We start from the raw sequence: 26,487 nt of genomic DNA, 5'->3' as shown, positions 1-26,487 counted from the left end.
GCAAGCGCTTGACGCGTCTCCTTGGAGACGGACTAGGCGCGGCTGGATGACGTCAGAGGAGGGCGACGCGGAAAAACTGCAGGGCGTCCGGACACTCCATGCGGCGGCGGTGAGCAGGTGAGTTTGATTCACATATGATTGTTTGTCTTGTGGTGGTATAAATGTATGGCTTTTGGTCAGTTTGGGTTGTTAATGCCCTGAGGACGGGGCGAGTCCCCGAAACATGTCGGTCTAATAAAACTGACAACTTTTCTACTTCAGCAAAAATCTGCGTGAGTGCCGCCTTTATTCCCCACATAGATATATATATATATATATTGTGGAAAGAGAGTGGTGGTATGTATAAAATATTTTTTTGTAACACAATTATGGTAATAGGGGCCCCCACAGGCTTGTTGCCCATGGCCCATCCGCAGACATTGATCTGGCCCTGATTGAGGAGGACCTAGCTAAATTGGAAATGAAGAGTATCTACCGATTGAAAACCCTTAAACCACAGCGTCTAAGTGTAGATTTTGAGGTCAAATGGTTTTTATAATGGTTTTTATAAATCTGTATGCATATATATTTGTTGTATTTTGTAATAAGATACACCCTTTTTTTGTTGTCTTAGTTTTCCCTTATATGTGCTGTGCATCAAAATAAATGGAATAATATCATTGGATATGATCAGTTTACATATGGAGACCTCCGTTTGTGTGAAATACACATTGTTACAATAACCAGAACTGATTTTGTTTAAAGCCATTAGAGTCACTACTAGCGAGGTCTTCAACCACTAACAGTCACCTGCTGTTCCCATAGAGGGAGTAATGCTCACCGGTACTTAGGTGACTGCTTGGATTTTGTTCTCAGAACAGTTAGGGCTTATATGATCAATCTGTAGATCACAGGGTTCAGTATTTCAGACAAGAGTGACAAAGTTCCAAATATACAGAAAGCTGGCTGAAGTGGTAGTAATTCTAGTACCACAGGATTTGGCTGAAGAGTTGCAGCCACAGCCATGCAGGATACTAGAGCAGGCCAGGAAAACAGGATACTGCTGAGAGGTTACGGCTCTAGCCATGCAGGGTTATCGTAAATGGAAATTGGCCAAAAATTCAGGATATAGAGGTTGTGGCTCCAGTCGTGTAGGGGTCTGCTAAATGATAAGCAGGCCAGAAATTCAGGATTGAGAAAGTCTCAGTGCATTGTGGAATTAAACATCTTGACCATTTCACTTCTAAGCTACACCTCCATGCCTTCTTGTGGAGGGGTAAACTATACACCGATAAGTCACACAGGATAAATGCTTAAATATTAACATCCAGCCGGGATGCTGGCAATGCTATGCTTTTCTATACCCCGTTCCAAATTATTTAAGTACACTACAACTGGCTAATCAACTTTTGCATGAGAACACTGCTGCTAGCTTATTAACAAACTGCTACCTGCTAATTTGTGCTATATTTGTTGCTACTAACACAAACAGCTTGAAAGATATTATTTAGCAAGTGTTGAATAGGAGCCTGTGGAAGGAGTTGAACTATTGCTACAAAATACTAAAATGTATCTAAAAGTACATTATTAATAGATTGTGAATGTCTTTTAGTTTATGTGTCTTTTGTAACTAGGGGTTGGGTATACGTAACCGGCAGTCAGGAGACCGCCAGTCACCATACCAACGCTGGAATTCCATCTTGCAGATGCCTGGCAGGGGGCAAGTGGAGCGAAGCCCCTTGCGGGCTCGGAGGCAAGCTGTGCTCGCCACAGGTTTTATTCCCACATGGGTGGGAATTAGTCGGCATGCTGACTGTCTAGAGTCTAGACTGTAAGGGGATGTGATTCCAGGATCGGTAATGTGACTAGCGGTCTCCTGACCTCCAGTCACCTAATTGCCTCCCGCAAATAGATGAATGTCTGCTGGAGAGGAGATAACATAACCCTTTGTTCTCCCTCCAGCTAAGCTGTTTATTATGTTTTTTAAAATGTCTGCATGTTATGTATTTTTTCATTTTTAGTAAATGTTTTCATAAAATAAGCACAAGTTTCCTACCAGTTATTTGGAAAACACACAGACGTGGCCAGAGGCCTTGTGTATTTATTCATATAGTTTATAAAGTACTGTATAGTCGTTTTTTTAGTATTTTTCCGCCAAGCGCAGTAATTATATACTTTTGTGTTTGCCATTTGGGGTTCCAAGCAGACCCCTTAAATTACTTGCATCTATGGTGGACTATTTTAGAAATCTACTTAATACCCCTTTCACATCGCAATGCCGGGTCCCACCCGGGAATTGGAAACGGGTCCTTCCTCGGAGGGACCCTGCATTGGACCTTTCACATTGGCTTCCCTGACTCGGCAATATGCCAGGTTGGGATGCCATGGGGGTGCAGGGGACTGCTGCGTCATTGGGGGCGGGTGCTGATGGGGCGCTGGGGATGACATCATCTCCACGCCGCCTCTCCCTATACAGTGAACGGGTCCCGGGTCGTATTAAACACTAGAATAAAACTGCTTTATTCCCAGATTGAATTACCGGTCAGGCGACCTGGAAATTCATCATGGCTCCTTTCACACCACACAGTAACCCGTGTTGACATGGCAATATACTGTACCTAGTCGATACCGGGTTATTTTTGCAGCGTGAAAGGGGTATAATTAATAGCGTCAGGAGCGGTAGTGCTGGATACTACTAATACTTAAACTATCAGGAATGCAGGATATGGCTGAGAGGTTGCAGCTCCAGCCATGTAGGGTGATGGCTGATGAAGAGCAGGCCAGGAATACAGGATACAGCTTTGAGATTGTAGCTTCAGCCGTACAGGGTTCTGGCAGATGATAGCAGGCCAGGAATTCAGGATATGGCTGTGAGGTTGTGGTTCTAGCTGTACAGGGTACTGGCAGATGATAGCAGGCCAGGAATACAGGATGTTCCCATGAACCAATAGGAACACTAAGAAGGATCAAGATTCTGGAACCAGAAACAAAGAGCCAGGGCCTGCACAGCCCCAGAACCCCACGCAGCTGCTAGGCTTCCCCATTGCTTAGCGTCCAGCGGGAAACCGCCAGCCAGAAGTACCCAGCTGTCCCAGTCACCTAGCAATGACCGGGACCTGAAAAGTAGATGAGCTGCAGCGGCTTGTGACATTCATAAAAGAAAAGAAAAACATCCACCACTGAGAGGTGCCAAATTATCCGTAATTGAGTACTTGTTAAAGCCGGACCTCAGAATACCCTGACTGGAAGTGACGTTTGCAGTTCACTATTCACTTCCAGTATGCGTTCCTAAGCCTGGAAGTAAGCAGTTGAGCCAATATATGGCTCAAATGGGATTTATTACAAGGATTTTTATTACTGTTTTTGAATGGGTGCATGAGCGGCCCCACTCAGCATGTTATTTTATAATTCAGGTGACAGCCTTGTATCTAAAATGTCTATTTAAAAAATCAGACTGTAAGACCCGCCAGCAATGATGTCACTTAATTGCAGTAACAGGTTTCTTTATTTGTCAAATTAACTGTTTTGGGACGTGGTTTTAATTATATTTTGGTGTCTTTTAATTAAGATATGATTAGCATAGGTTTTGGAATATGTATTAGATAGGTATTTCATACTCATGTGATGTCATTTGTTGTGGTCATGTGACAAAGATAAATATGTCCCCTATGTTTCCCCACTCTTGGAAAACGGATTGTTATCCGAAATTCATCAGTGGAGTTTTGCTGTTTGTAGGTGATCCCTACTTACCCAGCTGGATGACATTGTGGTCATTGTGCTTTCTTCGCTTTCAGAACTTTATCCTGATGGACGATTTGCTGCTAATACCAGATGAGTACATTATCTATATGAATGAGAACATCTGAAAAGGTTCTTGTGAGGTTCACCAGTCCTATATGATGGAGGAGGTTGATGGAAAGCTGAGGATCACACTACGCCAACATTCAAAGATACCTTTATGTGAATGTCATTTACCCTTTGGTAAGTGTTTGAGGGTTTCTCACTCCAGAAGTTGAGATACAGATTTTGAAACCTTACCATTCCATTGTGCTCTATTTTTCTTCCATGTATTGCACACACAACATGGAAGATACCACTTTTCATGGACAGACGATTTCTAATATATAACTCACCACAAATAAGGGGATATTTATAGAGTGCAACAGCGCTTTTGGTCTTTCCATTATTTTATGTGGTATTGTACTTGAGTATGGTGTATGCTCAAAGAAGGGACAATAGCTGCTGTTTATAAGCGCATGTTGAAAATTTTGCTTTTAAAGTGCTTGGTTGGTTTGGGCCCCCACAAAAGACCACCAGCTAACAATGGGTTTAAGGATGATAATAGTGTTGTTATTCATAGTCACATTTGAAATATGGTATGTCAGACCAGACCCGGCCCTAGGCATAGGTAAACAAGGCCAATGCCTAAGGGTACTACTGTGGTGTAACATATATAAGGGTTTCTCCTGTGGTGTAATGTGTATAAGGGGTACTACTGCAGTGTAATGTGTATAAGGGGTTCTACTGTTTGGTGTAATGTGACTTAACAGACACTACTGTAAGGTGTAATGTGAATTCGTACTATTCTGTGGACACGACCTTTCCCCATGAAACCGTGCATCTATATTTTGTGTGTGCACCTTTGCTGTGCATTGTCCATGGTTTAAATGTGGGGAGAGGGGGGGCACCAATGCTCTTTCTGGCATAGGGCCTCAAAATGTCTAGTTATGGCACTGTATTTCAGATTCTCCAAAATACAACCCAAGCACTTATTTTTAATGTAGTGAAAAAGGGAGACTTTGTGTGAGTCTGCCTGTATATTTAAAGAGCCAATCATTTTGGAACTTCGGCATGTGACATCCCTATTTAAAACATGGGAGGTGGGGTCGCTAATGCGCTTGCTGGCACAGAGAAACACCATGTCTAAGTTATGGCTCTATGGATGATGATTGCTATGGGTTAGGGGTGATGGGTGTTGCTGGCTGCTGCTGTGATCTGTGCTGCTGGGTGATGGGTGTTGCTGGCTGCTGCTGTGATCTGTGCTGCTGGGTGATGGGTGTTGCTGGCTGCTGCTGTGATCTGTGCTGCTGGGTGATGGGTGTTGCTGGCTGCTGCTGTGATCTGTGCTGCTGGGTGATGGGTCATACTTGCCTACCTGACCCTCTCCATGAGGGAGAAAATGTTCTGTTCCTGGACTTTCCTGGTACTGTATGATTGCCATCACCTGTGGTGAGCTAGGTAATTGATAAGAAAGGTGTTTCACCACAGGTGATGGCAATCATACATTACCAGGAAAGTCCAGGAACAGAGCATTTTCTCCCTCATGGAGAGGGTCAGGTAGGCAAGTATGTGATGGGTGCTGTGCTGGGTCATAGGCGGAACTAGAGCCAGTGCTAGGGGCACCATCCAAAATCTTGCCTAGAGCACCAAATTGGTTAGGGCCGGCTCTGGGTCAGACTCATCATCACCCTCCTCACTGTTGTTAATATCATCATCACACAATATCATACCTCCCAACATGACCCTCTCCAGGAGGGACACAATGCTCTGCTTCTGGACTTTCTCTTCCTCTATGATTGCCGGCACCTGTGTTGAACAGGTTAATGGATAAGAAAGGTGTTTCAGCACAGGTGCTGACAATCATACATTATGAGGGAAGTCCAGGAGCAGAGCATTCTGTCCCTACTGGAGAGGGTCATGTTGGGAGGTATGCAATATAGGGTTCAGAAATGGTGGAGGGAGGCTTTTTTACGATTACAGTGTCAGAATCAGAAATGTCAGACTCAGGCATAGTACTTGTGGAATGTAGACCCACACTCAGACTCTCTTCAGGGATTTATGACATTTGAGAACAGTTTGTTTTTCATCCTGGGGGGGGGGGGGGGGGCATTTATCAAATTTCCATTTCCAATGCCAGTGCAGGATGTGATTCTTCTGGGGGGATGTATCAATAATCACCGGATCCAGTCCCTGCAATGTGCTCTGCTGCTGGGGCCACTGCGCATGCGCAGTAATGCTGACCGTACACGCGCATGGCCATCAACAGAGAGTTTTCAGGGAAACCCTCCTCTGCTATACCTGCATACCTGCAGTGTCGGATTGACGCATAAAGGGCCCACCGGGATATTGCAGTGGTAGGGGCCCATATGTGGGAGTGGCTAGTCTTTACAGAAGTTTGGACAATCATTAGCGACTGCATAGCCTTGGCACCTTGATACGTATATATAGTAAATACTGATAGCGCATGCAATGTACCAGATTAATCACACCAATGCACTGTAGAAAGACCTAGAAGGTAAAATAGGGATATTAGTAAGAAAGGCTGTATTAAGTATGATGGGGGTGGTAAGGGAGGGAAGATAATAACAGTCAGTAGCACTTGTAAATAATGGTATGTTACCATTAAAACAAACGGGCAAAGGAAATATTAAGCTAAAATGCATGCTTGCAAATGCAAGAAGCCTATCAGGTAAAATGGGGGAACTGGAATGGCTTGGATCAAAAAATCAGTTTGATATTATAGGTATTACGTAAACATGGTGGGAAGACTTTCACTACTGGGTTGCAAATTTGGAGGGGTATTCACTTTTCAGGAGGGATAGGGCTACCAAAACGGGAGGAAGGGTATGTCTTAATGTAAAACCATCTCTAAAACCAAACTTAATGGATGTTATTTACAAGGGGACTGGAGATAATGTGGAATCGCTATGGGTTGAGATCACAAGTGGTGGCATTGAAGCAAAAAAACTAGTCATTGGCACACGCTAGAAACAACCGGATATTGGCAGTAATTCCAAGTTGATCACAGCAGGAATTTTGTTAGCAGTTGGGCAAAACCATGTACACTGCAAGGGAGGCAGATATAACATGTGCAGAAAGAGTTAAATTTAGGTGGGCTATTTTATTTCTGTGCAGGGTAAATACTGGCTGCTTTATTTTTACACTGCAAATTAGATTGCAGATTGAACATACCACACCCAAATCTAACTCTCTCTGCACATGTTATATCTGCCTCCCCTGCAGTGCACATGGTTTTGCCCAACTGCTAACAAAATTCCTGCTGCGATCAACTTGGAATTACCCCCATTAGCATACATGAGGAGGAACAACTTTTGCTGCAAATTGAAAAAGCTGCGGGAATGGGGGACATCCTAGTGATAGGGTATTTCAATCATCCAGATATAAATTGGAGTAACGATTCATGTGTAAATGCTAGGAGCAGCAGGTTTCTAAACACATAAAAGGATCAATACTTGTCTCAATTAGTGGAGGACCCACCCAGAGGTAATAATATTTTGGACCTAGTTATTACCAACAATGTGGACACTATATCAAACATTACAGTTGGGGAGACCTTGGGAAACAGTGATCACTATATGATCACATTCGACATCAGGTTCAAGAAACATACCTATAAGGGAGTGACCAAAACATTAAACTTTAGAAAAGCTAACTTCAATATGCTGAGACGGGCACTAAACGACATTTACTGGGAAGAGTTGTTTCATGGCAAGGACACCGGAAATGTGGGATGCTTTAAAAGGGTTGCTTGATAGCAATATTCACAAATTCATTCCCATGAGCAGTAAACGCAGCAGTACGAAACACAAACCAATGTGGCTTAATAAGGAGGTCAAAGAAGCAATGGCTAAAAAGAGGCGTGCTTTCAAAACATTTAAATCTATTGGAGGGGAGGAGTCATTCCAGTATTACAAGGAATGCAATAATAGATGCAAAAAAGTAATAAGAGCAGCTACAATTGTAAACGAAAAGCAAATTGCTATAGAGAGTAAAGACAATCCTAAAAAGTTTTACAAATACATGAACAGTAAAAGGTTAAAAAAGGAGAATGTAGGCCCATTAAAAGATGAACTGGGAGCCTTGATAAACGATGACAAAATAAAAGCAGATATATTAAACAACTTTTTTTCATCAGTATTCACCAGGGAGGATCAGACGGTGATAGTAGTGCATAACGACAGTGAAGGTAATGGTTCTTGGCTAGATGCTTGTTTAAGTAAGGAAGTAGTTCTGTAGAGACTAAGCAACATAAAGATGAATAAATCACCAGGCCCAGATAGATTTCACTCGAGGGTTATTATGGAGCTCAAGGAACAGCTTGCAAGACCCTTATACATGATTTTCTATAATTCAGTTAGATCAGGTATGGTACAGAGGGCTTGGCATACAGCTGAGGTAGTGTCATTATTTAAAAAGGGATCTAAAAATCATCCTAGAAACTATAGATCAGTTAGTTTAACCTCTATAGTGGGTAAAATATTGGAAGGTATTTTGAGGGATACATACAGGATTATCTGCAGGTTAATGCATTTATTAGCAAGAGTCAGCATGGGTTTGTGAGGGACAGATCATGTCAAACTAACTTAATTAGCCTCTACGAGGAAGTGAGCGATAATCTTGACCAGGGAAAAGCAGTGGATGTGCTCTATTAAGATTTTGCAAAAGCCTTCAATACAGTGTCTCACAGGAGACTGATCATCAAATTAAGGGAACTTGGCCTAGGATATACTATTTGTACATGGATAGGTAATTGGCTGGATAACAGGGTACAACGAGTAGTGGTCAATGGGATGTTCTCCAGCTGGGCACCAGTAGTCAACGGAATACCACAAGGGTCCGTACTTGGTCCGCTTCTGTTCAATTTATTTATTAACCACTTGCCTGGCATGGTCGCATCAGATGCGACCATGTCTGCAAGTGCTCTATCTGACCTTGTCGCACAGGATGCGACCAGTCAAATAGAGAGTGTTAGCAGCAGCAGGGAAGATAAACTTCCCTCCGCTGCTGCTGTCAGAGGGACCGGAAGGTCCCTCTGCCTCCCTTCACTCTCCCCCTGTGTCTGCCGTGCTGCCGATCACTGCTGATCGGTCAGCACGGCAGGATCCCCTCCCTCCAGCGTATGCAGACAATGGCAGCCGCTGGGGAGAGTAAATGAACCCTCCCAAGTCACCCCCAGATCCCCTCTGTTTACCTCCAGGCTGTCCCGGCTTTCAAAATGAAAGCCGCGATGGTCATGATGTTCCGATGGTCACGATGTTCCCGATCTATGTTTCGATGTTTGGGGGGAAAATTTACAATTACATATTTTTTTTTTAACTAAAATCATTGGGGATAGGGTTAAAGCAGTGGTGGGCAATTATTTCAGCAGCGGGGCCACTTGACACTTTCCTGTCAGTATTCGAGGGCCGCACACAAAATAGCAGCTCCCCCCCTTTCCATGCGCCAAAAATATAGGGACGTGGCTTCGTGTGGAAGGGGCGTGACCAAAAAATCATACAGATTCATATTAGGCTGCACAATAGTCCCCATTATTTAAATTACGCCACACAGTAGCACCACTTACACACATTACGGAAGGTAGAGACCCCTTTTACACATTACGGCAGGTAGAGCTCTCATTTACACATTACGGCAGGTAGAGCTCTCTTTTACACATTACAGCAGGTAGAGCTCTCTTTTACACATTATGGAAGGTAGAGACCCCTTTTACACATTACGGCAGGTAGAGCTCTCTTTTACACATTACGGAAGGTAGAGACCCCTTTTACACATTATGGCAGGTAGAGCTCTCTTTTACACATTACAGCAGGTAGAGCTCTCTTTTACACATTACGGCAGGTAGAGCTCTCTTTTACACATTACAGCAGGTAGAGCTCTCTTTTACACATTACGGAAGGTAGAGACCCCTTTTACACATTATGGCAGGTAGAGCTCTCTTTTACACATTACAGCAGGCAGAGCTCTCTTTTACACATTACGGCAGGTAGAGCTCTCTTTTACACATTACGGCAGGTAGAGCTCTCTTTTACACATTACAGCAGGTAGAGCTCTCTTTTACACATTACGGAAGGTAGAGACCCCTTTTACACATTATGGCAGGTAGAGCTCTCTTTTACACATTACAGCAGGTAGAGCTCTCTTTTACACATTACGGCAGGTAGAGCTCTCTTTTACACATTACGGCAGGTAGAGCTCTCTTTTACACATTACAGCAGGTAGAGCTCTATTTTACACATTACGGAAGGTAGAGACCCCTTTTACACATTAGGGCAGGTAGAGCTCTCTTTTACACATTACAGCAGGTAGAGCTCTCTTTTACACATTATGGCAGGTAGAGCTCCCTTTTACACACTGTTGGGGGGGAGGGTTTGGGTTAGGTTGCGGGGAGGGGAGGTTAGGGTTTGGCACCGCCCTCGGAGGGTTAGGGTTAGGCTACGGGGGGAAGGGGCCTAGGTTTAGGCAGTCATGGGGGGTGGTTAGGGCTAGGCACCAAGGGAGGAGGTTAGGGTTAGGTTGTGGGGAGGGAGGGTTAGGGGGTTGGGGAGAAGGGAGAACACCCCTTACTCACCCCTGTCGGTTTTGAAATATCGGGATCCCAGCATCGGTATTTTGACCAACGGGATCCCAAGCAGCGGTGAATCATACTGATCCAACACATACACAGAGCTACATATACATAGTTACACAGACACATATACAGAGCTACAGACACATATACCGAGCTACAGACACACATACCGAGCTACAGACACATATACAGAACTACAGACACATATAGAGTTACACAGAGACATATACAGACACATACACAAAGTTACAGGCACATTATCATATACAGTTACACAGACATAATATCATTTATGGTCCCTCATACCTTAAATTAAAGACTGTCACTGCATGAAAACTTTGACTGCTTTGGAAGTCCATCATCCTACGTAGCTGTCATGCATGATAAAGTGCAGGAGCATCAGGGCTGTGCTCCGTGCTGGATAGCCCCGCCCCCTGCAGGGACACTACTTCCTCCTTATTCCTTCCTTCTGATAATCAGGGATGGTTGATTCTATATCGGAGTGGGAGAAGGGACCTTCTGACGTACCTAGGGGAGGAGACCCGTCACCAGGGGGAGGAGCTACGACCGAACAGGGTACCCGAAAAGTACCCTCGCGGGCTCGCTTCACTCGCCACGCTTCGGGCTCGGTGGCTCGCTCCGAGGAGGGGGGCCCAGGACACATGCCCCGAGAGACCCCTGCTACTGAGAGCCCACCACTCTCCACATGGCAAAGCAGTCCTTCCCCCTGTCTCAGAGGCGGAGCTTTGCCTGGCTGGTAGCAGGGGGAGGAGGAGCTGCGCTGACAGGGAGCAGGGGGGAAAGATCACATATGGGCGGGATGTACTGTACGACACGCACATTATCCCGCAACTTGTCGGGTACAGACCAGTGTTAATGGTGCCAGGGGCACTGACAACTGTGAAGGGACCAGGTAATATAAGGGGGCGTGGCCAATGCAGTGATGTGTGGCCAGCCCCCTCCTTTGAAAATATTTAAAAAGTTATGTTTCTGTGCAGCCGCGGAGCAGGCAGACACACTGGACAAGGGGGTGGGTAGTGGTGCTGGTTGAGCAGCAGGTGGCGGCGGCGATGGCTGCTTGGGGGAATTGGCAGGCGAAATCACTCACCTCCCCCCCCCTCCCCCGCTCATCAAGCAGGGAGAGAGAGGACACTGTTGCAGCTGCCTCTCCCCAGCACAGCACACAACAGCGGCTCCATGCCAGCGCTGTCTACATTGGGGAGGGGGGGAAAGGTCAGCAGGACCTTAGTACATCCAGCCGATAGTGCAGGCTGCGGCTAATAGAGCCGCGCTGCTGCAGGCATCAGTTCTCAGCCGCTGCCGGTGACCTAGGCTGGAAGCTGGCCGGGACAATGACAAGTGGCCCTGTCGGGCCGCTTGTCATTGCACGCAGGTGGGAGGCAGCGGGCCGGGCAGGATCGGTTCGCTGCCCGCATCCGGCCCGCGGGCAGTATTTTGCCCATCCCTAGGTTAAAGTCATGTTCTTCACCTAATTTACTCATAAAAAAAACTGTCAATTTCGGAGCAGTTTTCGGCGAAATAAATCGTCAGTTAAGTGGTTTATGATCTTGGAATAGGTCTGGGAAGCACAGTGTCAATCCTTGCAGATGATACTAAACTGTGTAAGGTAATTCATTTAGAAATAGATGTGGAGTCTCTACAGAATGACTTATTTAAACTTGAAACCTGGGCGTCTAAATGGGGAATGAGGTTCAATATTGAAAAATGCAGTTATACATTTTGGGATTAAAAACAAACTTGCATCCTACTCACTAAATGGGGAAAATATAGGGGTAACAGTAGTGGAAAAAGATTTGGGGGTGCTCATAGATAATAGGCTTAATAACAGTACACAATGTCAAAATGCAGCAAAGAAGGCAAGTAAAGTCCTTGCGTGCATAAAACGGGGTATTGAGACAAGGGACGAGGATGTAATCCTGCCACTGTACAAATCATTGCTATGTCTGCAACTGGAATATTGTGTTCAATTTTGGGCACCATATTATAAAAAAGATATCTGGGAACTCGAAAGAGTTGAAAGGCAAGCTACTAAACTAATTAAAGGGATAGAGTCACTGGAGTACGAGGAAAGGCTCACTAGGTTAAATATGTATACACTAGAAAAGAGGCGTCTAAGAGGAGACATTATTAATATCTTCAAATATGTAAAGGGTCATTACAAGACGTTAGCAGGGGAGTTGTTCATTAATAGAACTCTGTATAGGACACGTGGACACTCACTGAGGCTAGAGGAAAGAAAGTACCGTACAAAACGTGGGAAAGGGTTCTTCACGGTAAGGGCAATAAGGATTTGGAACTCCCTGACGGAGAAGGTAATAATGGCGGACTCTGTAAATGCATTTAAAAATGGATTGGACGGCTTTTTAGCGGAAGAAAGTATCCAAGGGTATAACATTTAATATATTGACATTAAGTATCTTGGAGTGGTACAAAATATGGGCCCTCATTCCGAGTCGTTCGCTCGGTATTTTTCATCGCATCGCAGTGAAATTCCGCTTAGTGCGCATGCGCAATATTCGCACTGCGACTGCGCCAAGTATCTTTGCTATGAAGAAAGTATTTTTACTCACAGCTTTTTCATCGCTCCGGCGATCGTAATGTGATTGACAGGAAATGGGTGTTACTGGGCGGAAACACGGCGTTTCAGGGGCGTGTGGCTGAAAACGCTACCGTTTCCGGAAAAAACGCAGGAGTGGCCGGAGAAACGGTGGGAGTGCCTGGGCGAACGCTGGGTGTGTTTGTGACGTCAACCAGGAACGACAAGCACTGAACTGATCGCACAGGCAGAGTAAGTCTGAAGCTACTCTGAAACTGCTAAGTAGTTAGTAATCGCAATATTGCGAATACATCGGTCGCAATTTTAAGAAGCTAAGATTCACTCCCAGTAGGCGGCGGCTTAGCGTGTGTAACTCTGCTAAATTCGCCTTGCGACCGATCAACTCGGAATGAGGGCCATAGTTGTCAATTTGTACGATACCATTGCTTCGGCTGGTACATTAAAATGTGCTCAGCTTGATACAAATACAGGTTGAACCCTATGGGCATTTTGCCGGCATACCAACACTTTTTCTTCTTCTTGTGGGTCCACGACCCCCCTGGATGGAGAATAGATAGCGTGGCACACTACGCAAGGGGCTCATTTGCGCTCACCACGCTGTCCGTATGCTGGCGGTAGGGCTTCCGGTGCCGGTATGCTGGTCGCCGGGAGCCCGGCCGCCGGCATACCCTACTACACCCATTATATTGGGTCTATGGTTGCACTGTGATTTTCATATTGGAGCTCATACCCAAAATGTTGATCTATAAACATAAGTAGACAGAGATTGTTTCTATTAAAATAGAGGTAAACTTCTTCCACATGTTCCCTTTATCCATTCATCATCCCCTTAGGTAAATGGTAAGCATGGAAAAACAATGGGAACTTCCAATGGTATGATACTGATTTATTAAAACATACACATTCATATAACACATTGGGGCACCAGCCAATCAGCTCCAATATGTAAATCGACAGGAGCTGATTGGCTGATGCGTTATCACCTTCCACTTATCACTGCTTTATCACTACGCCAGGATTAATACATCTGCCTCGGGGTTTAGATTGGTCTCTCACCATAGCATATTGCATATTGCCTACAACACAGGTAGACAACAAAAGCAATATAATAGATGGTATATCCATGGAATTACACTGCACAGTTGAGTGCAAATCATCTCCCAAAAATGTCCTTTCTCCCAACCGGTTTTGACACCCCAGTGGTGTCTTTTTCAAGGCATAGAAAGGCTCTCCCCAGTCACAGTATTTAAAGTGTCAGCCGATGTTAATTGGGGCACACCTATTACCAGATATGGAACTGCTACTTCTTATCATGTGAGTGTCCAACATTAATACTGCTCCGTTCCACTGATTTCTAATTATATGAATCAGCTGGGGCTTGTTATATGTTTAAAGATGCTGTTCTCCGGTGACTGGAAGTGCTTCATTGTTTGTGTTCCAAGTGCATTCCAGAGGCAGGAAGTAGTCTTGCACCAGGGTTCTATGTGCTGGGATCTTAATATTTATGCAGCAGGATGTCCACATTTACAGCGGTGGCCATTTTGGAGTGGATCCAACATGTTTAGCCCATAATACCACCATTTTGTCAAAGTGGAGAGTAAAAATAGAATGAGATAAAAATTAATATTATACATTCCAAAGTTTAAAACCCACAACAAAATCTATTAACACCATAACACAGAGGGGGAAATCTCTTATCCTACAGATGTTATATGTGCAAAACAGCATTAAAAGGGCCACTGTCCTTTTTATGGTCACCACATTTTTTTAGTACATAAAGTGCAATCAGATAAACCATTTTAATTCAAAATCCTTGTTTAACCCTGCAGGTACAAGGGTCTTGCAACTATAAATCATGGACATTTCGCTGTGGGCTAGTTTCTGTGTTATGTAATGTCCCCTAATATAATTTGTAATTTTTTTAAGACTATAAAAAATCACACTTATGTTTCTCTTTAAAGTGCCATGAGAGTGTATGATTCTCTATGCCTTTTTTATGTTTCTAAGGTGTTCTCCTAATCAGACCTTTAGGTCTGCTTGTACGTCCAATGTAAAATAAATAACAGGTACATTCAATCCCGTAAATGACATTGGCAGAGTGGCAGGTGATCAAATCAGTAATCTTATTATTACACCATTAATTGTCATCGCCGAAGCCTTCAAGACAAAATTATTGTTGTATTTTTGCAGCACATACAAACCACACATAGAGAAATTTTTTGTATTAACTTTCATTATTTTTGGTGAGGATGGATGAAAATTTCCGACTAATTTAGATTTAAGATTAGGGGCCCTACGGAAGATACATATGGGATCTTGAGGAAGAGCTTGACCTATAACCAGGTCCTTTTGAAGGATATTACAAAAATGTTTTTTTAATTCTCCTCACTTGTTTGTGTTGTGAGGAAAAACTGGTAGTAAGAGTCCACTTGTATCTATCATCCTGACTGTGATCTATAACATTATCTCCTTTATATAAAAGATCAGTTCTATTTTTGTCACACCCTCCAAAACAAATGCAATATTTTGTTCATTATAGCCATTTTTCTTAAAACAAGCTTCCATTTCATGTGCTTGGAACACCTTCTGATCTGTGCAGTTCTTTTTTTATTCTTTTGAACTGACTGGTTGGAACAGACTGTTATGACTGGAAAGATGTACCTGAATAGAATCTTGTGGAGAGTTGATAGAAAGAGGAGAATCTTGACATGACGGATAAGGTGTAACTTGACACGTAGTTGATCTTCTGATGATAGCCCTGGATGCCTGGGTGTAAGACTCATAGAGTAACTTCTTGCCTATAAGAGCTGCTTTATACGTTTACCGCTACTGGGATGCCTACCAGGACTTACGCCACTGGCAACAGTACAAGCTTTCCCCTGAGATGACCAGAGCTATCAGTTGGTGGTGGGGACTAAATAGGTGTATAAAACTAGTCTTATATTGAGGTAGGGAACTAGACTGAGGGCAGTAAGAATGTATTTGAGACCTGGCAATGGAGATGGAAGAGTGTGGCGGTAGGTAATGAGGTGTAATGATTATTGCAGCTGCAGTCTATAAGTATAAAGAAAACGGCAAATGGTAGTAAGGGATTTTCAAAAGATATGGAACAGGTAATAACAAAAGATTGTGTGGAAATCCACACAGCACCTGAGGCAGTGTCAGACAGGAACAGGGCAGGAATGAATCAGGCAGGAAATCTCAGAACAGGAGTTCAAAGGACCGGCAGTTTCTCCAATGCAGCATGAACTATAACCAGCAGTTTGGGTGTATCCAGAAAATGAATATAAATGGTTCTGCAAAAATCAGGAACCTGCTGGTTGATTTAAATAGGCAGTGCAGCTGTCCTGCTGCACATAACAAACTAAACACTAAGCAATGGGGAACGCCGTCTGCCTCCGGCGTCCCCATTGCTCGGAGTCCGACGGCCTCCAGGGCCCAGCATCAGCCTGTTGCTAGGTGCTGGGTGGGGACCAGGAAGCATTGTGCTCAGCGTCACCCAGTTGCCAGACGCCGGGAGGGGACCAGCAGTCCTAGCGGCTGGGAAAGACGCGGCATCCCGGCCACAAGGCAATCGCCAGGACCCGCATCTCCCTGCCGCACCGCTGCTGACAGTACCCCTTCTTGAAGAGGAGTTAAGAAACCCCTAGATCCTGGTTTCTGGGGAAAACTTGAAAAACATTTCTTTTAATTTAGGAGTGTAAAGGAACCTTCCAGGAACCCATGCATGTGTATTCAGGCACATAGCCTTTCCAATGAACTAGAAAGTGCACCTGTCCATGTACAAATTTGGAGTTTAAGATTTTCTCCACAACAAACTCCTGGGACCCTTGAATAATGACTGGGGCAGGTCTTCTGGAACTTTCGACCATAAACTTGCTGGAAACAAAGGCTGGTTTAAACAACAAACAATGAAAGGTATTATTAATCCTTAAAGATATGGGCAACTGAAGACGGAAAGCAACAGGATTGATTTTTTTTAATAATTTGAAATGGCCCAATGTAACGGGGACCCAATTTTTGAGATGGTTGACGGAGTTTGATGATCCAAGCAGACAGACACATCATGGGAGTAGTTCAGACCTGATTGTAGCAGCAACTTTGTTAGCAGTTAGGTAAAACCATGTGCACTACAGGTGTGACAGATATAACATTTGCAGAGAGAGTTAGAGTTGGGTGGGTTATTTTGTTTCTGTTCAGAGTAAATACTGGCTGCTTTATTTTTACACTGCAATTTAGATTTCAGTTTGAACACACCCCACCCAAATCTACAGTAACTCTCTCTGTGCATGTTATATTTGCTCCCCCTGCAGTGCACATGGTTTTGCCCAACTGCTAACAAATTTGCTGCTACAATCAGGTCTGAATTACCCCCAATGTCTCCTACTTTGAAAGAGCAAGGTTTCCGAAATGTATCAGTAAACCTCTTCGACCGGCCCACAGCATCTTCCAAGGCTTGATGTACTTTCTTCCAGATTTTCCTGAGATACGATACTTTAGGAAAAGAAGAACCTGACTGTTGTGATGGGATGGAAACGTGAACAACAAAGAACGGAGACATTGAAGTTGAAGAATGTCCAGAATTACTGTGTGCAAATTCTGCAAATGGTAGATGGCCAACCCAGTTATCAAGACATTTCAAACATAACACTGAAGATACTGCTCCAAAGACTGATTTACCTGTCCACCTGTTCGCTGGATTGTGGGTGATATCCAGAAGAAAGGCTGATATTGATCCCCAATTCAGAACAAAAAGACCTCCAAAAACATGCCACAAATTGAGTACCCCTATCGGAGACAATGTCTAAGGGTAACCCATGAATTTGAAAAAACATGTTGAATGAATAAAGAGGCTAACTCTTTGACACTAGGTAATTTGGACAGAGGAATGAAGTGAGCCATTTTACTGAAATGATCGACAACAACCCAGATGACTGAACACTTGGAGGACTTAGGCAGATCCACAACAAAATCCATAGATAAAAGAGTCCATGGCTTGGAGGGTACAGACAAAGGAAGCAATTGTCCTGAAGGAAGGACTCGAGGTGACTTGTTTTTGGCACAGACATTACACTCTCTAACAAACTCCTGAACATCCGTCTTGATAGTTGGCTACCATACCAGCCAAGAGAAAAGGTCCAAAGTTTACTAAACTCCAGATGCCCCGAGGTCTTATTGAAACGGAACTCAGATAAAACAGCAGACCTGAGTTTTTCCTGTACAAACAGAAGTCCAGAAGGAGTCTCGGATAGGGCCTGTGCCTGTGCTGACTGGACACGTGATACAAGATTAATGGTGAGACCAGCAAGGATGCATTTTGGGGGATCAATAGGCACCAGAGACTTAGAGACTTCATAACTAGGCAAAAAACTCCTGGATAAAGAGTCAGCTTTAACATTCTTTGAACCAGGCCTGAAAGTAATTCCAAAATTCAGCCTAGCAAAAACAGCTCCCATCTGGCTTACCGGGAATTCAATATCTTGGCTGATTCAATATAAGATAGATTTTTGTGATCGGTGAACACTATTACCGCATGCCTTGCCCCCTCCAGCCAGCTTCTCCATTCCTGAAGAGCCCATTTGACTGCCAAGAGCTCTCATAATGAACTTCTGCAGGGGAAAACTTTTGTGAGAAAATGGCACTGGGGTGGAGTTTCCATGGTAAAGGGCAAATCTGGATCAGGGTGCCGGGGAATGGGAGCAGAGAAATGCTTTTTTAAGATACTCAAATGCCTTAATTGCTTGAGGTGACCAACGAGTAGGATCAGCAGCTTTCTTGGTTAAATTAAAAATTGCAGCTACAATAGAAGAGAAAGCATGGATAAACCTCCTGTAATAATTAGTAAAACCAAGGATGCGTTGTATAGCTTTCAAATTTGAGGAGCGGACCCAGTCAAGAATCGCCTGGAGTTTCTTAGGGTCAATAGAAAATCCCTTGGACATGATGATGTATGCTGGAGAGATGCAGATGCCCATTCCTAGCACTAAGAACACTGATAGTAAAAATAATGTAAATAAACCCTCACAATTAACATGCAGTATAATTGAAGTTCTTAGCACACATTTGCGCAAATATGCGGGCCCATGTACCGTGATCAATGTGTGATCTGAAATGCAGGAACCTAACTAATTAAAACAGGGTTTACTTAAATTACTTTTACTATCAGTGTTCTTAGTGCTAGGATTGTGCATCTGCATCTCTCTTCCTCCAGCATAGTATTAGAAGCCTCAGTAAGATAGCACCTCTTGATATCTTTAGTAATAGGGTGTGCAGTAATAGCACCTCTTGATATCTTTAGTAATAGGGTGTGCAGTAATAGCACCTTTTGATATCTTTAGTAATAGGGTGTGCAGTAATAGGGTGTGCACCTCTTGATATCTTTAGTAATAGGGAATGTTAGGGACCCATGAGATGAAGTCACCTGGTCATGGTAGAACATGGGCCCGCATATTTGCGCAAATGTGTGCTCAGAACTTCAATTGTACTCCATGTAAATTGTGAGGATTTATTTAAATTATGTTTACTATCAGTGTTCTTAGTGCTAGGATTGTGCATCTGCATCTCTCTTCCTCCAGCATAGTATTAGAAGCCTCAGCATGATAGTACCTCTTGATATCTTTAGTAATAGGGTGTGCAGTCCAGTCCCCCCCCCCCCCCCCCTTCCCCTTTTTACACTATATTTGTGAATATATTGTACACTGGAAGGCAAGGCTTCCTTCCTCTGGATTGGCACTCCTCCCATTCACCCGCAGGTGTTTTAATTAGCTGGGTTCCTGCATTTCAGGTCACACATTGACAAGGGGACTATTTAGAGGTAAGTCCTGAATAAATGTATATAATGTGATAGTATTAGGAATGTTAGGGACCCATGTGATGAAGTCACCTGGTCGCGGTACATGGGCCCGCATATTTGCGCAAATGTGTGCTAAGAACTCCAATTATACTCAATGTTAATTGTGAGGGTTTATTTAAATTATTTTTTACTATCAGTGTTCTTAGTGCTAGGATTGTGCATCTGCATTTCTCTTCCTCCAGCATAGTATTAGAAGCCTTAGAATGATAGCTCTTGATATCTTTAGTAATAGGGTGTGCAGCCCAACCCCCCCCCCCTTTTCCTCTATACGCGATGATGTATACCCAGAAAGTTTACCTTCTCCACCTCAAATTCACATTTCTCCAATTTTGCTTAAAGATGATTCTTCCTGAGTTTAGTAAGAACGGCCTTTACATGTATCCGGTGTTCCTTAATAGTGCATGAGTAGATCAAGATGTCATCTAAAAAGACGACCACAAACTTTACCAAGAACTTTTGAAGAACATCACTAATGAGATCCTGAAAGACGGCAGAAGTGTTAGAAAGACCGAACGGCATCACTAAATACTCATAGTGTCCAGAATGAGTGTTAAAGGCGGTCTTTCATTCATGCCTTTGTCTGATCCATATCAAGTTGTATGCTCCTCGTAAATCGATTTTTGAGAAGACTGAAACCCATCTCAACTGATCAAATAAAACCGAAAATAAAGGTAAAGGGTAAGAATTTTTATTTGTCACTTTATTCAGTCCCCTGTAGTCTATGCATTACCGCAATAAGCCGTCCTTCTTGCCCACAAAGAAAAAAACAGCTCTCACTGGTGACTTAGAGAGCTGAATAATGCCCTTCTCCAAACTCTCCTGAATTTATTTCTCCATGGCTTTAGTCTAGGGCAAAGACAATGTATAAAGCCGCCCTTTAGAAAGTTTAGCTCCGGGTATCCGATTGATAGCTGCAGTCTATAAATATAAAGAAAACTGCAAATAGTAGTAAGGGATATTCAAAAGATATGGAACAGGTAATAACAAAATATTATATGGAAAATCCACACAGCACCTGAGGCAGTGTCAGATAGGAACAGGGCAGGAATGAATCAGGCAGGGTAACTCAGAACAGTAGTTCAAAGGACCGGAAGTTTCTCCAATGCAGCAGGAACTATAACCAGCAGTTTAGGAGTATCCAGGAAATTAATATAAATGGTTCTGGACCAATCAGGAACCTGCTGGTTGATTTAAATAGGCAGTGCATCTGTACTGCTGCACATAATAAACTAAACACTAAGCAACAGGGAACGCCGTCTGCCTCTGGCAACCCTGTTGCTAGAAGTTTTGCGTCCCTCAGCATCCGGCATCAGCCTGTTGACAGGCACTGGGCAGGGACCAGCAGCCCTAGCTGCCAGGAAAGACATGGCATCCCGGCCACCATGCAAATGCTGGGACCCACGTCTCCCAGCTGCACCACTGCTGACACAGACTCCACTCAGTGTTCATGGTGACAACTGTCACGGTTTATATATGCCCTTGAATCTGTCGATTTAATGAAATTTCTTGATTTGATCGGTCCTTCCTCTATATAAATGATCAAATCTAGAAAGTTTACAGTCTGCTTACTGATTTCAAATGATAATATTATGTTCCTGTCATTATCATTCAGGTGTTCACAGAACAAATCTAATTATGATTTATTCCCTTGCCAAATAAATAAAACATCATCGATATATCTTCACCAGTACACTAGGTTCGCCCGATATGGGCAGTGCCAGATTAACAATGGGGCGGATGGAGCTCCAGCTCCAGGCCTCCACATAAAAATAGGCCCATCATCATGGCAGCATGATGATCACTAACCACCAGCTGGCCACAATGTCAGCAATAACTAACAACTTTTAAGACAGCATTTCTATTTTTCTCACAAAATTATACAATATTTTATATTTTTAGATATTTAGAGAGACATTAGAGCTGATAATGTTGGGTGTACACGCCCACATGTCTCTAGCAACACCCACACAGCACTGATCACACCACTCCCAACAATAGGCCCTTGAATATTTTCAGCTCCAGGCCCATGTGGCCCTTAATCCGGCCCTGGCTGTGGATGATGCCCGTTGTGTTTATTCCTCTTTTTTTTTTTTTAACCATAGTGCGTGATCTACCCACCATAACCGTGTATATCCTTATCCATTAGGAATTTATCTAGCCCATTCTTAAAAGTATTGACAGAGTTCGCCTTTACTACCTTCTCAGGCAGGGAATTCCAAACACGTATTGTCCTTACTGTGAAGAAACCTATTTGCCTCTGTGTGCGAAATCTCCTCTCCTCCAACCTGAGCGGAGTCCACGTATCCTCTGTGTCGATTTTATAAAAAACAGATCCTCCACAAGCTCTGTGTATTGTCCCCTTATATATTTGTAAATGTTAATCATGTCCCGTCTTAATCTCCTCTTTTCCAATGTAAACATGCCTAGCCTAGCAAGCCTTTCCTTGTATTCCAGTGTCTCCATCCCCTTGATCAGTTTGGTCGCCCGCCTCTGAACCTTTTCTAGTTTCAGGAGGTCCTTTTTGTAGTATGGTGCCCAAAATTGTGCACAGTATTCAAGATATGGCCTCACTAGGGATTTATACAATGGGAGAATAAACTCTCATCCCTTGCATCAATTCCCCGCTTACTGCATGCTAATACCTTGTTTGCCTTCTTTGCTGCAATCCTGCTTTGGGTACTGCTGCTAAGTTTGTTATATATGTTTTCCAGTACAGAATCCCCTAATTTTACTCCATTTAGTGTGTAGGTGGTATATTTGTTCTTGCTACCAAAGTGCATTACCTTACACTTGTCTGTATTGAACCTCATTCTCTATTTTGCTGCCCATGCTTCCAGTTCAAATAAGTAATTCTGAAGAGACTCGGCATCTCCCTCCGAATTTATAATCTTACACAGTTTGGTATCGTCTGCAAAAATTGACACATGCTCTCTAGATCTACTGCTAGATCATTTATGAAAATGTTGAACAATAGTGGTCCAAGTACAGACTCTTGTGGAACACCACTTAGTACTTCAGTTCAATTTGAAAAAGTTCAATTTACCACAACGTGCTGCTCCCTTTTATCTAACCAATTTCTAATGCAAGTGCATATTATGCTCCATAGCCCCAGTTCTTGTAACTTATAGATAAGTCTCAAGCTTTAGCAAAGTCTAAAAAGATTACATCAACCTCCTTACCCTGGTCTAGGTTCGTGCTGTTTCATAAAAGCCTAATAAGTTTGTTTGACATGATCTATCCTTCACAAATCCATGTTGGTTCCTAATAATAACCTTATTGGCTTCAAGGAAATCCTGTATACTATCTCTTAAAATAACTTCCAGTACTTTCCCCACTATAGATGTAAGACTAACTGGTCTATAGTTACCTGGTTTAGATTTACTTCCTTTTTTGAATCTGTAAATACAAGAGAGATGATTCCGCACCAGGCAAAAGAGAAAACACAAAAAATAAGTAACCAGAAAATATCAAGTTTAAGAGAATATCTCTAGATAACGTCTCTCTGGTGGTGCACCCGAAGTCAAACAGTAGAGCTATTGAACAAAAATAGAGAAGAAAGACTCCTTTGTGGGTGCACTCTTTAATTAATGTAAGAAAATCTAAATGTTATAAGAATTTGAGACATACATTTTATTGATTAATTTCTAAAATCAGCAGTGTATCCAATGATTAAGGATGAAGAACACATAAACATACATCCATGAATTATGTGGTCATGTGAAATCACTTTTGATACGTTCATATATTGAATTATAGACCACGCCGCTCCATCTAGAAACACTTAATAGTAATAATCGTGACCACCTGGTCAATGAAAAGGGGCTCACAAAAGGTTACTTGTGTTGTAACCAAATTACCATCGATATACTGATATTGTATATATAGGGAAAATATTATGCAAATATTATACACACATAATACAGATCCTGTATATTATTTAGATGGAAAAAAAATGAAATGAACAGTGATTCTGCTGTCAGTGTTAGGAGTGAAAACCAAATTCCTATTCAACTGCATTCGGTATTCCCAGGAGGTCTCCCATCCATACTGCATTCGGTATTCCCAGGAGGTCTCCCATCCAAGTACTAAACAAGCCCAACACTGTTTAGCTTCCAAGTTCGAAAAGGTATTGGGCGTGTTCAGTGTGGTATGATAGTAGAATGTTGTTACAGTCATCGCTGTAACAAGAATTTGAGACAGGAAAAATGTCTGATGGCTGGCTGTTAGGTAAACATAAATGTTTTTTTTTTGTGTGTGTGTGTTTTTCTTTTGGTCATTTTAACACCCATCATTAAAATTAAAATTGTTATTCTTCTAAGGTGATGTGGGTTACCCCAACAAATCATGGCTGTTGACCCTATTATCTAATCCTGTAGGTGATGCTAAAAAAAAGGTACCAAGAGGCACACATTGCATTAATTAATTGTAATTGAGTGGCCTTTTCATTAATTTAAAAGCCGGTTTTGATGTTTAGACATCTCCGGTGGTGCCCTTTTATATTCCCCGGGAAAGGTTTGCGGCATTATTAATGCCTGTTGCATTTTACACAACATATGTTTGCCGGTGAATATTTGATGCAGGGTTTTCCACCATGCAGACCTTGTAACAGCTATACCTGTGGGTATGGATGAAGGCGCACAAGCAAGGTCTCATCTCATCAGGCCTTTTTTTTCCTCATGTGAGTTTAATTTTTACATTTTTATTTTAGATTTTATTTTAAATCATTGTTTTCATTTTTACATTTTTGTATTTTTATTTTGTATATTCCAGCATTGCGGCCAGTTGACATAATTACTTCGTTAGTTTTGATGGTAAGATTTCACAGACGGAGGCCAGTCAGCATGCTGAATTTTAGATTTTTTATTAAATCATTGCTTTCATTTTTACATTTTTGTATTTTTATTTTGTATATTCCAGAGTTACGTCCAGTTGACATCATTAATTTGTTAGGTTTGATGGTAAGATTCCACAGACTTTTGTTTGATGATAAATAATGTGTTTGTAATTTATGTTAATATTGTTAATGTTATATATTTTTTTAATATAGTTATCGTTTGAAGATGGGTGTTTTTTATTCGTTACCCTTTGGTCATTGCCTAATGTTACCCGGATTGCAGTACTGTGGACAATGGCACTTACACCCCCCCCCCTCTCTACCATGATGGCCTACTTGTGATGAGTACCCCCCCCCACTGTGGTGTGACCAGTAGAGATGCGGAACACTACTCTTGCTTGGTTGTGACACTTGTGTTTGTTCCAAAGCTGTGCACCTGGGCCACTCTTTTGATGTAGGATGAAACACACTGTTATACCTTTGCATTAAACCCTTTTCTCTACTACAGGTTTGCCCTGGATGTACTTCAAGACCTGGAACCCCCTACTGTGGACGATGGTGCTTACACCCCTCCTCTACCATGACAGCCTACTTGTGAAGAGGACCCCCTCCCCATTGTGGTGTGACCAGGATACCCTTCAGGTGAGATGCTGAGCCCCACTCTTGCATGGTTGTGACACTTGTCTTTTTCTGGGCATATCACTTATCTTTTTCACCAGGTACCGGGCCCACTCTTGCTGCTGAGCAGGAAACACTATGTAGAATACCTTTATTTAAAGCTTGTTCCTCTCTTCCCCTGCAGGTTTACCATGTTGGACCGTCCTACCTGAACCGCAAAAAGATGTGGACACCTGAACCTTACAACCCCTTGAAAGGCCTACTTGTTATGTGGGAACCCCCCTGTGTCATGACATGTACACTTTTCAGGTGAGATGCTGAAGTCCACTCCCAAATGGTGTTAACACTTGTCTTTTTCACCAGGTACTGGGCCCACTCTTGCTGCTGGGCAGGAAACACTGTGTAGATCACCTTTATTTAAAACTTGTTCCTATTTTCCCCTGCAGGTTTACCATGTTGGACTGTCCTACCTGAACCCCAAAAAGATGTGGACACTTGAACCTTACAACACACCCTTGGGGGGCCTATTTATCATGTGGGAACCCCCCTGTGTTCTTACGTGTACACTCTTCAGGTGAGGTGCTGAAGTTTACTCCCACATGGTAGAGACTTTTTTTTTATTCCAATCTGCTTGAAGAGTTCCAGGGGACCAGGTCCACTCTTGCTGCAGGATTAAAAATCCCAGTATGTTTAAAATAATAATATACCCTTTTTAGGTTTTTTATGTAGAATACCTGAAACAAATAGAAAAACAGACATAAGTATTTGGACGGTATGTCACGGTTCTTATAACATTTCCCTGCAAATGTTGCAGAACTACGCATCCAGCACTCCCTTCCACAAGAGCTGGAGGGCCAAGGAAGATAACCCCTGGTGTATGTGGTTACTGCATTGTCCCTGCAGCTGTTGTGGAACTACACATCCCAGCACTCCCTGCCACATTGTGGTAGAAGATGCTGGAAAGTGAAGTACTACAAGAGCTGGAGGGCCAAGGTTTGTGCAGTTGTGTGCAGCGTGAGACATGACATTACTCAACCTTGTCACCTCTCCATGGTCAATGTTTTACAGATGACGTCTTGAGGACCATCCCTATGAAGAAAACTACAAGTGAATAATCAAGTAACACATCATGGTACAATAAAATAAATTTTTAGAAAATAGAAATAGTTGCCTCAATTTAAAGGTGCTCTCATCTTTTCCCACATTTATACATGCACGCACATGCATTTCTAAACTTGTACGCCCAATTCCTTTGT

The 26,487-nt window shown here is 42.9% G+C and overlaps 1 pseudogene; it reads right to left on the bottom strand.

The window, feature by feature from the left end:
- Nucleotides 1–23,820: 23,820 nt before the first annotated feature.
- Nucleotides 23,821–23,940, bottom strand: LOC134911927 (5S ribosomal RNA; annotated as a pseudogene).
- Between the last annotated feature and the right edge of the window lie 2,547 nt (nt 23,941–26,487).

This window comes from Pseudophryne corroboree, chromosome 4 (assembly GCF_028390025.1).
Source record: "Pseudophryne corroboree isolate aPseCor3 chromosome 4, aPseCor3.hap2, whole genome shotgun sequence".
In the NCBI taxonomy this organism is placed as follows: domain Eukaryota; kingdom Metazoa; phylum Chordata; class Amphibia; order Anura; family Myobatrachidae; genus Pseudophryne; species Pseudophryne corroboree.
The sequence above is the reverse complement of the archived record's forward strand: the minus strand, read 5'-3'. Positions and strand labels throughout refer to the sequence as shown.